Below are 12,750 nucleotides of genomic sequence, written 5' to 3' on the forward strand. Positions count from 1 at the left end.
GTCGCAACGCACGGCACCGCCCTCATCATCACCCTCATCATCACCTCATCTTCTTCCCCTGCCCCCCCCCCCACACACGTTGTTGCTACGAGTTAATAAAAATATTAGTTTGTAAAAACAAAAAGCCTGTATTCGCCAGGCAAAGGCTTTCAATAAATGTAACAATTAACCTGATGCGATTTTTATTTTTACAAAAAAATTTTAATCTGCGATCAGACACTAACAACTACTCCAAAAATTGTTGACAACTTGATTCAACTTCTTATATTTCAAGATGTACCCATCGGAATCCGCTCAATTTAAAGATTCCGTTCTTTTTTTATTAGAAAGAACATACTTTAATTAACTTAATACGCTACGAGGGGATGCTCCTATCTTATACCTTTTTCGAATTATTCAAATTTAAACATCATAAAATGCGGATTGTTCTCGTTCAAAACCGCTTGAATCCGAAATATCCCCAAAACAATAAAAGATTGAACAATGGTTCTCCATTTAATGCAATTTGCGGTATAACGCTCTATCAAACGGAAAAAAACCGCAATCTAATATTTTTAACGGTTTCTGAATGACACTCACAAACATTTTTATGGGGCACTTACAATCGAGATTTGGGGGCCTTAAACTGGAAAATATCGGAATTCAGATTGTTCCTGTTGTTTGTGTCCTAAAAGCTACAAATTTCAGCTTTCTGAGTACCCTGGAGGTTTTTGAGGCGTACATCCAGATTAAGGTATTTATTTATTTATAAAAACTATATCTTTTTTATTTTTTCAGGTAAGGCCCACTGAGCGATATATAGCAATTTTTCACAAGCGACCTCGCTATCACAAATGATAGCTTAACGAAGTGAGCTTATCATCACCATCGGATGGAAATGTATGGCGGCCAAATACTCTGAACGAGTGTTGTTGACTCTAAATATGGAGACGATAAAACCAGAGGACCCGGAGACACCTGGGGACTCTGCACTTGGAGCCTGGAGATTCTGCACATGGAGATTCTGCACATGAAGATTCTGCACATGGAGATTCTGCACATGGAGCCTGGAGACCCTGCACTTTGAGACCCTGCACCTGGAGCCTGGAGACCCTGCACATTGAGACCCTGCACATTGAGACCCTGCACCTGGAGCTGGAGACCCTGCACCTGGAGACCCTGCACTTTGAGACCCTGCACCTGGGGCCTGGAGACCCTGCACATTGAGACCCTGCACATTGAGACCCTGCACATTGAGACCCTGCACATTGAGACCCTGCACATTGAGACCCTGCACATTGAGACCCTGCACATTGAGACCCTGCACATTGAGACCCTGCACCTGGAGCTGGAGACCCTGCACCTGGAGACCCTGCACTTTGAGACCCTGCACCTGGAGCCTGGAGACCCTGCACATTGAGACCCTACACCTGCACGCCGTCTGAATCGTGAGTTGCCGCCTTCCCGGTGGGCGATGTCTGTGTTGGATCCGCGCTGAGTGACGCTTTGCTGGCGGCGTGCGGAGTGAAAGTGAGAGTCTAGGGGGGGGGGGGGGGTGACGCTGGGTTGGAGCTGCTCGTGTCGACTCGGGCGAGGTTGATCCTCTCACGAGTCGTGATGGACGACGGCCTGCCCACTCCACGTGGGTCACGCCGTTTGACCGTACTTCACCACGCTGATTACTGCGGGTTGATGGAGGCGGGCAAGAGCATAGACGTACAGGATACACAATATATTTTTCTACAATGCCCCCCGCGGCCAATCACAGCCAGGCAGCCGATAGCGCTTGTTACGTGTGTGTGGTCGCCCATGAAAACACTACCCCGGACTCAACACTGCGTAGCTTTTGAGATGTGATGATATCGGATGATTTGGCAGTGCTTACTGTCACTACACATACATACATATATAAATGAATGTAACCTCGTGCCCGCACGCCACAGTCGCTGTGTGTCATCGCATTCCGCCTGCACGTGTCAGTGCCGACATTCCCACGGACGGGGTCTTTAACGTCCCATTGGCAGCCACGCAGCCCCGCGTGTTGGTCATGAATTCCCCGCGCGGAACGAGGAGCGGCTCCTGTCACGCGTGGACCTCGTTATTGACAGCCAGGCGAGAGAGGGGCAAGCCCCCGGGTGACCACGGCCAGGGTTTATTCTCACAGTCAGACGGGCGCTGTGTGGATGATGAACTTACTTCTGGCCGCACGTAGCCAACAAGTGCTCATCGGAGTTGCTTTCACCTAGGCGATCAGTGCCGGATTATCCTACACATGTAGTAGTAGTAGCTACACATGTAGTAGTAGTAGCTACACAAGTAGCTACACATGTAGTAGTAGTAGCTACACATGTAGTAGTAGTAGCTACACATGTAGTAGTAATAGCTACTACATGTAGTAGTAATAGCTACACATGTAGTAGTAATAGCTACACATGTAGTAGTAGCTACACATGTAGTAGTAGCTACACATGTAGTAGTAGTAGCTACACATGTAGTAGTAGTAGCTACACATGTATTAGTAGTAGCTACACATGTAGTAGTAATAGCCACGCATGTAGTAGTAGCTACACATGTAGTAGTAGCTACACATGTAGTAGTAGTAGCTACACATGTAGTAGTAGCTACACATGTAGTAGTAGTAGCTACACATGTAGTAGTAGCTACACAGGTAGTAGTAATAGCTACACATGTAGTAGTAGTAGCTGCACATGTAGTAGTAGCTACACATGTAGTAGTAGTAGCTACACATGTAGTAGTAGTAGCTACACATGGAGTAGTAGTTACACATGTAGTAGTAGTTACACATGTAGCTACATATATGTAGTAGTAGTAGCTACACAAGTAGCTACACATGTAATAGTAGTAGCTACACATGTAGTAGTAGTAGCTACACATGTAGTAGTAGTTACACATGTAGTAGTAGTAACTACACAAGTAGCTGCACATGTAGTAGTAGTAGCTACACATGTAGTAGTAATAGCTACACATGTAGTAGTAGCTACACATGTAGCTACATATATGTAGTAGTAGTAGCTACACATGTAGTAGTAATAGCTACGCATGTAGTAGTAGTAGCTACACATGTAGTAGTATTAGCTACACAAGTAGCTACACATGTAGTAGTAGTAGCTACACATGTAGTAGTAATAGCTACACATGTAGTAGTAGTAGCTACACATGTAGCTACATATATGTAGTAGTAGTAGCTACACATGTAGTAGTAGCTGCACATGGAGCTACATATATGTAGTAGTAGTAGCTACACATGTAGTAGTAGCTGCACATGTAGCTACATATATGTAGTAGTAGTAGCTTCACATGTAGTAGCTACATATGTAGTAGTAGTAGCTACACAAGTAGCTACACATGTAGTAGTAGTAGCTACACATGTAGTAGTAGTAGCTACACATGTAGTAGTAGTAGCTACACAAGTAGCTACACATGTAGTAGTAGTAGCTACACATGTAGTAGTAGTAGCTACACATGTAGTAGTAGTAGCTACACATGTAGTAGTAGTAGCTACACATGTAGTAGTAGCTACACATGTAGTAGTAGTAGTAGCTGCACATGTAGTAGTAGTAGCTACATATGTAGTAGTAGCTACACATGTAGTAGTAGTAGCTACACATGTAGTAGTAGTAGCTACACATGTAGTAGTAGCTACACATGTAGTAGTAGCTACACATGTAGTAGTAGTAGCTACACATGTAGTAGTAGTAGCTACACATGTAGTAGTAGCTACATATGTAGTAGTAGTAGCTGCACATGTAGTAGTAGCTACACATGTAGTAGTAGTAGCTACACATGTAGTAGTAGCTACACATGTAGTAGTAGTAGCTACACATGTAGTAGTAGTAGCTACACATGTAGTAGTAGTAGCTACACATGTAGTAGTAGTAGCTGCACATGTAGTAGTAGCTACACATGTAGTAGTAGCTACACATGTAGTAGTAGCTACACATGTAGTAGTAGTAGCTACACATGTAGTAGTAGTAGCTACACGTGTAGTAGTAGTAGCTACACGTGTAGTAGTAGTAGCTACACGTGTAGTAGTAGTAGCTACACGTGTAGTAGTAGTAGCTACACGTGTAGTAGTAGTAGCTACACGTGTAGTAGTAGTAGCTACACGTGTAGTAGTAGTAGCTACACGTGTAGTAGTAGTAGCTACACATGTAGTAGTAGCTACACGTGTAGTAGTAGTAGCTACACGTGTAGTAGTAGTAGCTACACGTGTAGTAGTAGTAGCTACACGTGTAGTAGTAGTAGCTACACATGTAGTAGTAGCTACACATGTGGTAGTAGTAGCTACACATGTGGTAGTAGTAGCTACACATGTAGTAGTAGCTACACATGTAGTAGTAGTAGCTACACATGTGGTAGTAGTAGCTACACATGTAGTAGTAGCTACACATGTAGTAGTAGTAGCTACACATGTAGTAGTAGTAGCTACACATGTAGTAGTAGCTACACATGTAGTAGTAGTAGCTACACATGTAGTAGTAGTAGTAGCTACACATGTAGTAGTAGCTACACATGTAGTAGTAGCTACACATGTAGTAGTAGTAGCTACACATGTAGTAGTAGTAGCTACACATGTAGTAGTAGTAGCTACACATGTAGTAGTAGCTACACATGTAGTAGTAGTAGTAGCTACACATGTAGTAGTAGTAGCTACACATGTAGTAGTAGCTACACATGTAGTAGTAGTAGCTGCACATGTAGTAGTAGTAGCTACATATGTAGTAGTAGCTACACATGTAGTAGTAGTAGCTACACATGTAGTAGTAGTAGCTACACATGTAGTAGTAGCTACACATGTAGTAGTAGTAGCTACACATGTAGTAGTAGTAGCTACACATGTAGTAGTAGTAGCTACACGTGTAGTAGTAGTAGCTACACGTGTAGTAGTAGTAGCTACACGTGTAGTAGTAGTAGCTACACGTGTAGTAGTAGTAGCTACACGTGTAGTAGTAGTAGTAGCTACACATGTAGTAGTAGTAGCTACACGCGTAGTAGTAGTAGCTACACGCGTAGTAGTAGTAGCTACACGTGTAGTAGTAGTAGCTACACATGTAGTAGTAGTAGCTACACATGTAGTAGTAGTAGCTACACGCGTAGTAGTAGTAGCTACACGCGTAGTAGTAGTAGCTACACGCGTAGTAGTAGTAGCTACACGCGTAGTAGTAGTAGCTACACGCGTAGTAGTAGTAGCTACACGCGTAGTAGTAGTAGCTACACGCGTAGTAGTAGTAGCTACACGCGTAGTAGTAGTAGCTACACGCGTAGTAGTAGTAGCTACACGCGTAGTAGTAGTAGCTACACGTGTAGTAGTAGCTACACATGTAGTAGTAGTAGCTACACATGTGGTAGTAGTAGCTACACATGTAGTAGTAGCTACACATGTAGTAGTAGCTACACATGTAGTAGTAGCTACACATGTAGTAGTAGCTACACATGTAGTAGTAGCTACACATGTAGTAGTAGTAGCTACACATGTAGTAGTAGCTACACATGTAGTAGTAGCTACACATGTAGTAGTAGTAGCTACACATGTAGTAGTAGTAGCTACACATGTAGTAGTAGTAGCTACACATGTAGTAGTAGTAGCTACACGTGTAGTAGTAGCTACACGTGTAGTAGTAGTAGCTACACGCGTAGTAGTAGTAGCTACACGCGTAGTAGTAGTAGCTACACGCGTAGTAGTAGTAGCTACACGCGTAGTAGTAGTAGCTACACGCGTAGTAGTAGTAGCTACACGCGTAGTAGTAGTAGCTACACGCGTAGTAGTAGTAGCTACACGCGTAGTAGTAGTAGCTACACGCGTAGTAGTAGTAGCTACACGCGTAGTAGTAGTAGCTACACGCGTAGTAGTAGTAGCTACACGCGTAGTAGTAGTAGCTACACGCGTAGTAGTAGTAGCTACACGCGTAGTAGTAGTAGCTACACGCGTAGTAGTAGTAGCTACACGCGTAGTAGTAGTAGCTACACGCGTAGTAGTAGTAGCTACACGCGTAGTAGTAGTAGCTACACGCGTAGTAGTAGTAGCTACACGCGTAGTAGTAGTAGCTACACGCGTAGTAGTAGTAGCTACACGCGTAGTAGTAGTAGCTACACGCGTAGTAGTAGTAGCTACACGCGTAGTAGTAGTAGCTACACGCGTAGTAGTAGTAGCTACACATGTGGTAGTAGTAGCTACACATGTGGTAGTAGTAGCTACACATGTGGTAGTAGTAGCTACACATGTGGTAGTAGTAGCTACACATGTAGTAGTAGTAGCTACACATGTAGTAGTAGTAGCTACACATGTAGTAGTAGCAGCTACACATGTAGTAGTAGTAGCTACGTTCCCCGCACTATCAAGGGCCCCGCGCTAAATGCTTTCAAGCTATCAATTCCGGTTCAGTGATTCTGCACTCGCTCCATTGCTATAGTACTATACTGCCTTAAACTTTTATAAACGACTGGGTGTTTAATGTTAGCGATTTGTCGTATTATCTGGATGTATAGCAAATGAAAAAATACACTTACTTTACTATGCAAGTAAAAAAATTGGTGTTTTCATATTTATGTTTTTTTTTATGTATATATTTTAGGGCACCCTTTATAACACATGCGACAGGAGCCGCGCGAGCTGAATCCGGCACGGGCTGAGTGCTGCGCTGTGTGCACCAGGGTCGGGGAGCCAACCGCTCGCCTTCAACTCAGGGGCTCCGCGTCCCCCACGCCACTGGAGGGCGACACTCGCAGCGAGGAATCCCTCGGCCCAGCGCCCGTGTGGAGTTCGGGCAGCGTCCCGCGGGCGTGCGGCGACTGCGTCTCGAGGCGGCGAACAGACGCGGGGCGGCGCGATTGTCCTGGCAGCGAGGGGAGACATCGGAGCGGGGCTTTGTTGCTGCTCGTGGCACGCGAGGGGGGCAGGAGGGGAAATGCCGCGCGCACTGGGAGAGGGGCGCCGCTCTGTGGAGAGAGTCGCGGGGAGAGGCGGCTCCACAGAGAGGGAGTGGAGACACCGGTGGGGTGGAGCTTGGGCTGGGGTCTGGGCCAGGATGCCTCGGGCCGCTGAAGTGGAGGAGCCACGGGCGAGCGGAGTGGAGCAAGGTGAGAGGGGGGAGAGCACGGGGAGGAGAGCGAGACGAGAGGGGAGAGACGGGGAGAGGAGGGTGGTCTCCTCGTGTTTGCTCACTCACTGTGATGTTCGTAATTGTTGTTGAGGACTTAAAGTTGACTCTTGCCTTTTAGACGCCATGGTTGTTTGCTTACGGCCGTGAAAGAGGTTATTACCGGTAACCCTCGTGATGTTTAAAGAGCTGCGTGGAGTCGATAACATTCATAATCCCTTACTGGTCACTGTGCAGTAATATCGTAAATCCACTGCTGGATGAGTGCAATTTATAATCCGTGGGTGGGTCTTTGCGATTTTTTGATGATACTTAACCGTTTTACTTTTTTTTAAAGATATACAGACTCAGATGTAGCCGGTTTTATAACATTTCACGGAATTTTTCTCAGGCAAATCGTGTTTGTGGTCGTATTCTGTTGTATAAATTGCAGTTTTAGTGCCAAATTGCACTGAAACCATGTCTGCATGGTCTTTGTAAATGTCACTTTTACTGTGTTTTCGTTGCGTGTGGAGTTTCCACCGAGATTTTGCATCAAACCACAGCGTACAGCTGCAATACCCCCAACAACCGGCGTAAATTGGTTTATTTGCAATAAAATTGACACTTTTAAATGGGATACTGCTTAGAACAGCGCCCCCTAGTGAACAGCGCCCCCTAGCGGTAGAAGAGCGCCCCCTACTGGTGAAAATGTATTAATGGTATTGTCATAAAAATGAAATTATCATCTTTTTCCTCCATCCCTTCCGTTCCAGGTATCTGTCCAAGGTCGTCCATGTCTCTACTCCCTTCGACTTCAAACTCCTGTACACAGAGACATACACACACATGTTAGTATGTACACATAGAAAGGCACTTACATTACATATCACTCACCTTGCCTCGTGCAAGCCTTTAATGTTCCTGAATAGTCGCCACTGAGCTGGGGCTCGAACCCGTCCGCTTGCGGATGCCAGGGTTGCCTCGCATCACCTTGAGCCATCGAGTCCTCACGTAGATGGGTGCTCTTTTGCGCGTGTAGTGATTGCACTGAGCGCACGTGGCTGTTATAAACACACGCGATGACGTCATCATCACCACGTAAAGTTTAAATATCAAAACGGACAATCTCGGATTTGAACCCATCTTGCCCAATATAAAGGGTAGCCAGCTTCTCCATTACACCACAAGGGCTTTGGTGGATGCTTTGCATGTTTTGGTTAATAAATCATCGTCTTTTGTCAACATCGTCATTGCAGATGTTTTTTTAAAATGAAGTAATTTAAATATTTATTACAAAAAATGTGTTCAGCGTGAACTTGTTTAAAAAAAAACTCGGTAGGTAAAAAAAATAAAAGTTGAATTCGAACTTGGGACTCGCTGATTGTCAACCTCGCATGGATTCCACTTGGTCATCGAGCATCGGTGACATGCCAGGGCTACACGTGGCCTGATGATGTGATCTCGTTATGGCATTGCGCGTGTGACGTGGCGACGGTATTCAAGAGTTCAATGCCAATGTCGATGTCTCCTGGCCACGATGAGAGGGCTTCAGCAGAGAGAGAGCTCGTGTCCGTGTCGTTGTTCCCCCTCCGTTGAAGGAGCGCAGACCCACAGCGGGTTTACTCTGCGGTCCATAGTTTGGGCTGCATGGACACAGTCCTGTGGCCTGCGTCTTTCATTATCCCACTTATGACGGAGACCTCGGGGTATCTCGCACTGGGAAAGTGACTTGCCACTGCACGCGTGGACGTGTAAGCGTGGGAAATTACGTGATCGCGTAGCACGAATGCAATTTCGTGTGACATAATTAAGTGCGGTGACGTCTTCACGTCTTTAGTTACATAATGCTTAAAAAAAACGTAAAAAACAACAACGTAAGATTCGAACCTGGGCCACGGAGTTCCACGGGCCGCCGTGCTGTCCTCTACACCAACGAGGGAACGGTGGAAGGTAGGGCCAGTTCTGGTTATTAAATAATCGTCAGTGTCACGTATTTTGTATTCTTCCAAAAGAAAGTATTTCAAACAAGCACTCGATCCACCATGCACTTGAGAACGTAACTCTGGTAGTATAAATTTATACTTGCATTATATAATAACGACGAGAAGACCAACCGGGGGTTCGAACCCGGAACCCTCTGCGTGGCTGCCGCCCACTCTTCCCGCTAGGCCACTTGACGGCCCCCTGTGTCGCTCCAGCATCGCTCATCTCAGCTTAACACGGAGCAGGCTTTAGCGACCAATATTATATTCATAATAAAGGTTTTTGGGTTAGATCGCGTAAGTATTTGCCACTATTCTGGCATATCGCCCAATGATGCTGGATGTAATTACCAGCGAAACGTCGTACTCAAATTGTAAATGTTGTGGATTCACTCTTTAACACGCCGGTGGGCTGAAGTAGTGACTTTGTTGTTTTGTTTACGTGACAAATCCCTTACTGATTGGCCGTGTCGGGTGGTGGAGGGTTTCGAGACATACCTACGCGATCTAACCCAAAAACCTTTATTATGACTTATATAATTCACTGATTTCATTAAGGCATTACATTAACCGATTTCATTCACTCATATCATTCACTGATTATATTAACATATCCACTGATTTCCTTCACTCATTTCATTCACTGTTTCATTCACTCATATTCACTGATTTCATTCATGTATTACATTCACTGATTTCATTCACTCATATTCACTCGTTCACTTATTTCATTCACTCATATCATTCACTGATTTAATTCACGTATATCATTAACTGATTTCATTCACTCATATCATTCACTGATTAAATTCACTCATATTTTTCATTGATTTCATTCACGTATATCATTAACTGATTTCAATTACTCATATTCACTTATTTAATTCACCGATTTAATTCATTCAAAATACCTGGTGATGCTGCTGCTGCGTTGACGGTGGTGCACAAAGCACAGTTAACAAAAACACTCAACACACTGTGGCCATAATATATATTTTAATAACAGGCGACGTTTCGGGCAATGGCCCTATGAAGAAGGGCCACTACCCTTCATTTTGTTTTAAACAAAACACAACGGCTTCATCCAGCAGTGGATAGATAGTGGCTGCGTATGTACAGTATTCTCTCGCACCCACGTCGTCCCAGCTCATTACGACTCATCCCCGCCCTTCGTCTCTCCCCCTCTGTCTCTCTCAATGTCTCTCTGGGGTACTGAGGAGGGAGCCGAGGCGAGCCAGGGTGGGGAGGCAGGGGGAGGGAGAAGGAGGCGGTTGTTTTTCATCAGAACAAAACTCGCCGTCACACGACGTCCGCTCGCTTTCAAGCCCCGAGTATTATTTTGTTTAATCCGCCAGGGCCGTTCATTAAAGGCGCATGGCCCCGGTCGAGCGCCGTGAGAGAAGTTCAACTCGTGCCAAGGCGTCGGAGGAGACACGGCAGGCGATTCATTCCCCCGCACGCGGCACACCGCATCCAGTATGCATCTCGCTGTGGCTGTGTTTAGTAAATATTTCCAGGGACAGCTGCTCCTCACAGGGAGAACTTTGGAAGGCCGGCACGGCGCACGACGGGCTGGGTGGCCAGCACAACGCCCGGCCGCCTTTGTCTTACCCGTGGCGATGTTTACACATCGCACCAGGTACTCACTTGAGGTTGAGTCGACCTAAGGGAAGCCCCAGAACTGGTTCAGATAAACGTCAATGGTGTTGGTGGGCCGTGAGCGGGATTCAAACTCGGGTGAACGGGTTCGTGGCGCAGCACGCTAACCGCTGGTGGTGGTGATATCTCCACAATTTACATAATCATCATAATCATCGCTGCCATCAAAATTACCCCCAAAAAGACAAAGACAACCCGCATAGCCTTAACATGCTATAGGGGCAAGTGCTGTTAGCGAGCAGCTATGAAGGACGGCACGGCACACGTGGGGGTGGGTGGCCAGCACCACGCCCCACCGCCTTTGTCTCCCCAGTGGCGATGTTTACATACAGCACCAGGTACTCATTTGAGGCTGAGTAGACCTACGGGAGGCCCAGGGCCGGATCAGATAACCGTCACCGGTGTTGGCCGTGAGCGGGAATCGAACTCGGGTGGCCGGGTTTGTAGCGCAGCGTGGCGCTAACCGCTGCACCACCGCTCCCCACAACACCAGTGTGACCACCACCACTATCATGATATCCACCACCACCACGAAAACAACTACCAAATTCAACAACTACACGAACATCAACTAAACGCTCTCCATAGATCCGTCTAGAACCCCTTTTAATCTATGCACAAGTCCTGACGTCAGACATGTTCTAGAGGGCGGGGGGGGCACGTGGGGGGAGCTGGGGGGCACGTGGGGGGAGCTGGGGGCACGTGGGGGGAGCTGGGGGAATCCATGTGGGAGGCGGGGAGAGGGGGGAGGGGGCTCCGATACGCGACCCCTCCCCTCACCCCTCCCCGGTTTCTTAGCAACGGAGAACGCGCTTCGGTCCCCCGTAGCCCCGCCTCTCTGTCCCAAGCCCCTCCCATCGATGCGGTATCGCAAAGACAAAGATCCCCCGTATAGCCTCAGAATGCTTTTGGGGGCAAGTGCTGTTAGTGAGCACATATGAAGGCCAGCACAGTGCACGAGAGGGTGGGTGGCTAGCACAACGCACAACCGCCTTTGTCTCTCTAGTGGCGATGTTTACACACCGCACCAGGTACTCCTTTGAGGCCCGGGACCGGTTAAGATAATCGTCACTGTTGGTGGCCGTGAGCGAAAATCGAATTGGGGTTGCCGGGTTTGTAGCGCAGCGCGATAACCGTTATGCTACCATTGTACACAGTCACACACACACGCACAGACAGCCACACACACATGGAGACACACGCACATGGAGACACACGCACATGGAGACACACGCACATGGAGACACACGCACATGGAGACACACGCACATGGAGACACACGCACATGGAGACACACGCACATGGAGACACACGCACATGGAGACACACGCACATGGAGACACACGCACATGGAGACACACGCACATGGAGACACACGCACATGGAGACACACGCACATGGAGACACACGCACATGGAGACACACGCACATGGAGACACACGCACATGGAGACACACGCACATGGAGACACACGCACATGGAGACACACGCACATGGAGACACACGCACATGGAGACACACGCACATGGAGACACACGCACATGGAGACACACGCACATGGAGACACACGCACATGGAGACACACGCACATGGAGACACACGCACATGGAGACACACGCACATGGAGACACACGCACATGGAGACACACGCACATGGAGACACACGCACATGGAGACACACGCACATGGAGACACACGCACATGGAGACACACGCACATGGAGACACACGCACATGGAGACACACGCACATGGAGACACACGCACATGGAGACACACGCACATGGAGACACACGCACATGGAGACACACGCACATGGAGACACACGCACATGGAGACACACGCACATGGAGACACACGCACATGGAGACACACGCACATGGAGACACACGCACATGGAGACACACGCACATGGAGACACACGCACATGGAGACACACGCACATGGAGACACACGCACATGGAGACACACGCACATGGAGACACACGCACATGGAGACACACGCACATGGAGACACACGCACATGGAGACA

At 47.2% G+C, this 12,750-nt stretch overlaps 1 long non-coding RNA gene across 1 annotated transcript; it reads left to right on the forward strand.

Moving 5' to 3' along the window:
- Nucleotides 1-38: 38 nt before the first annotated feature.
- Nucleotides 39-8,449, forward strand: LOC142924038 (uncharacterized). The gene is made up of 3 exons (XR_012941184.1): nucleotides 39-1,427; nucleotides 6,652-7,077; nucleotides 7,853-8,449. It is a non-coding gene; the product is annotated as an uncharacterized LOC142924038 (long non-coding RNA).
- The last annotated feature ends 4,301 nt before the right edge of the window (nucleotides 8,450-12,750 follow it).

Source organism: Petromyzon marinus, chromosome 7, assembly GCF_048934315.1.
Source record: "Petromyzon marinus isolate PM22_M1 ecotype Great Lakes invasive population chromosome 7, UKy_Petmar_22M1.pri1.0, whole genome shotgun sequence".
In the NCBI taxonomy this organism is placed as follows: Eukaryota; Metazoa; Chordata; class Hyperoartia; order Petromyzontiformes; family Petromyzontidae; genus Petromyzon; species Petromyzon marinus.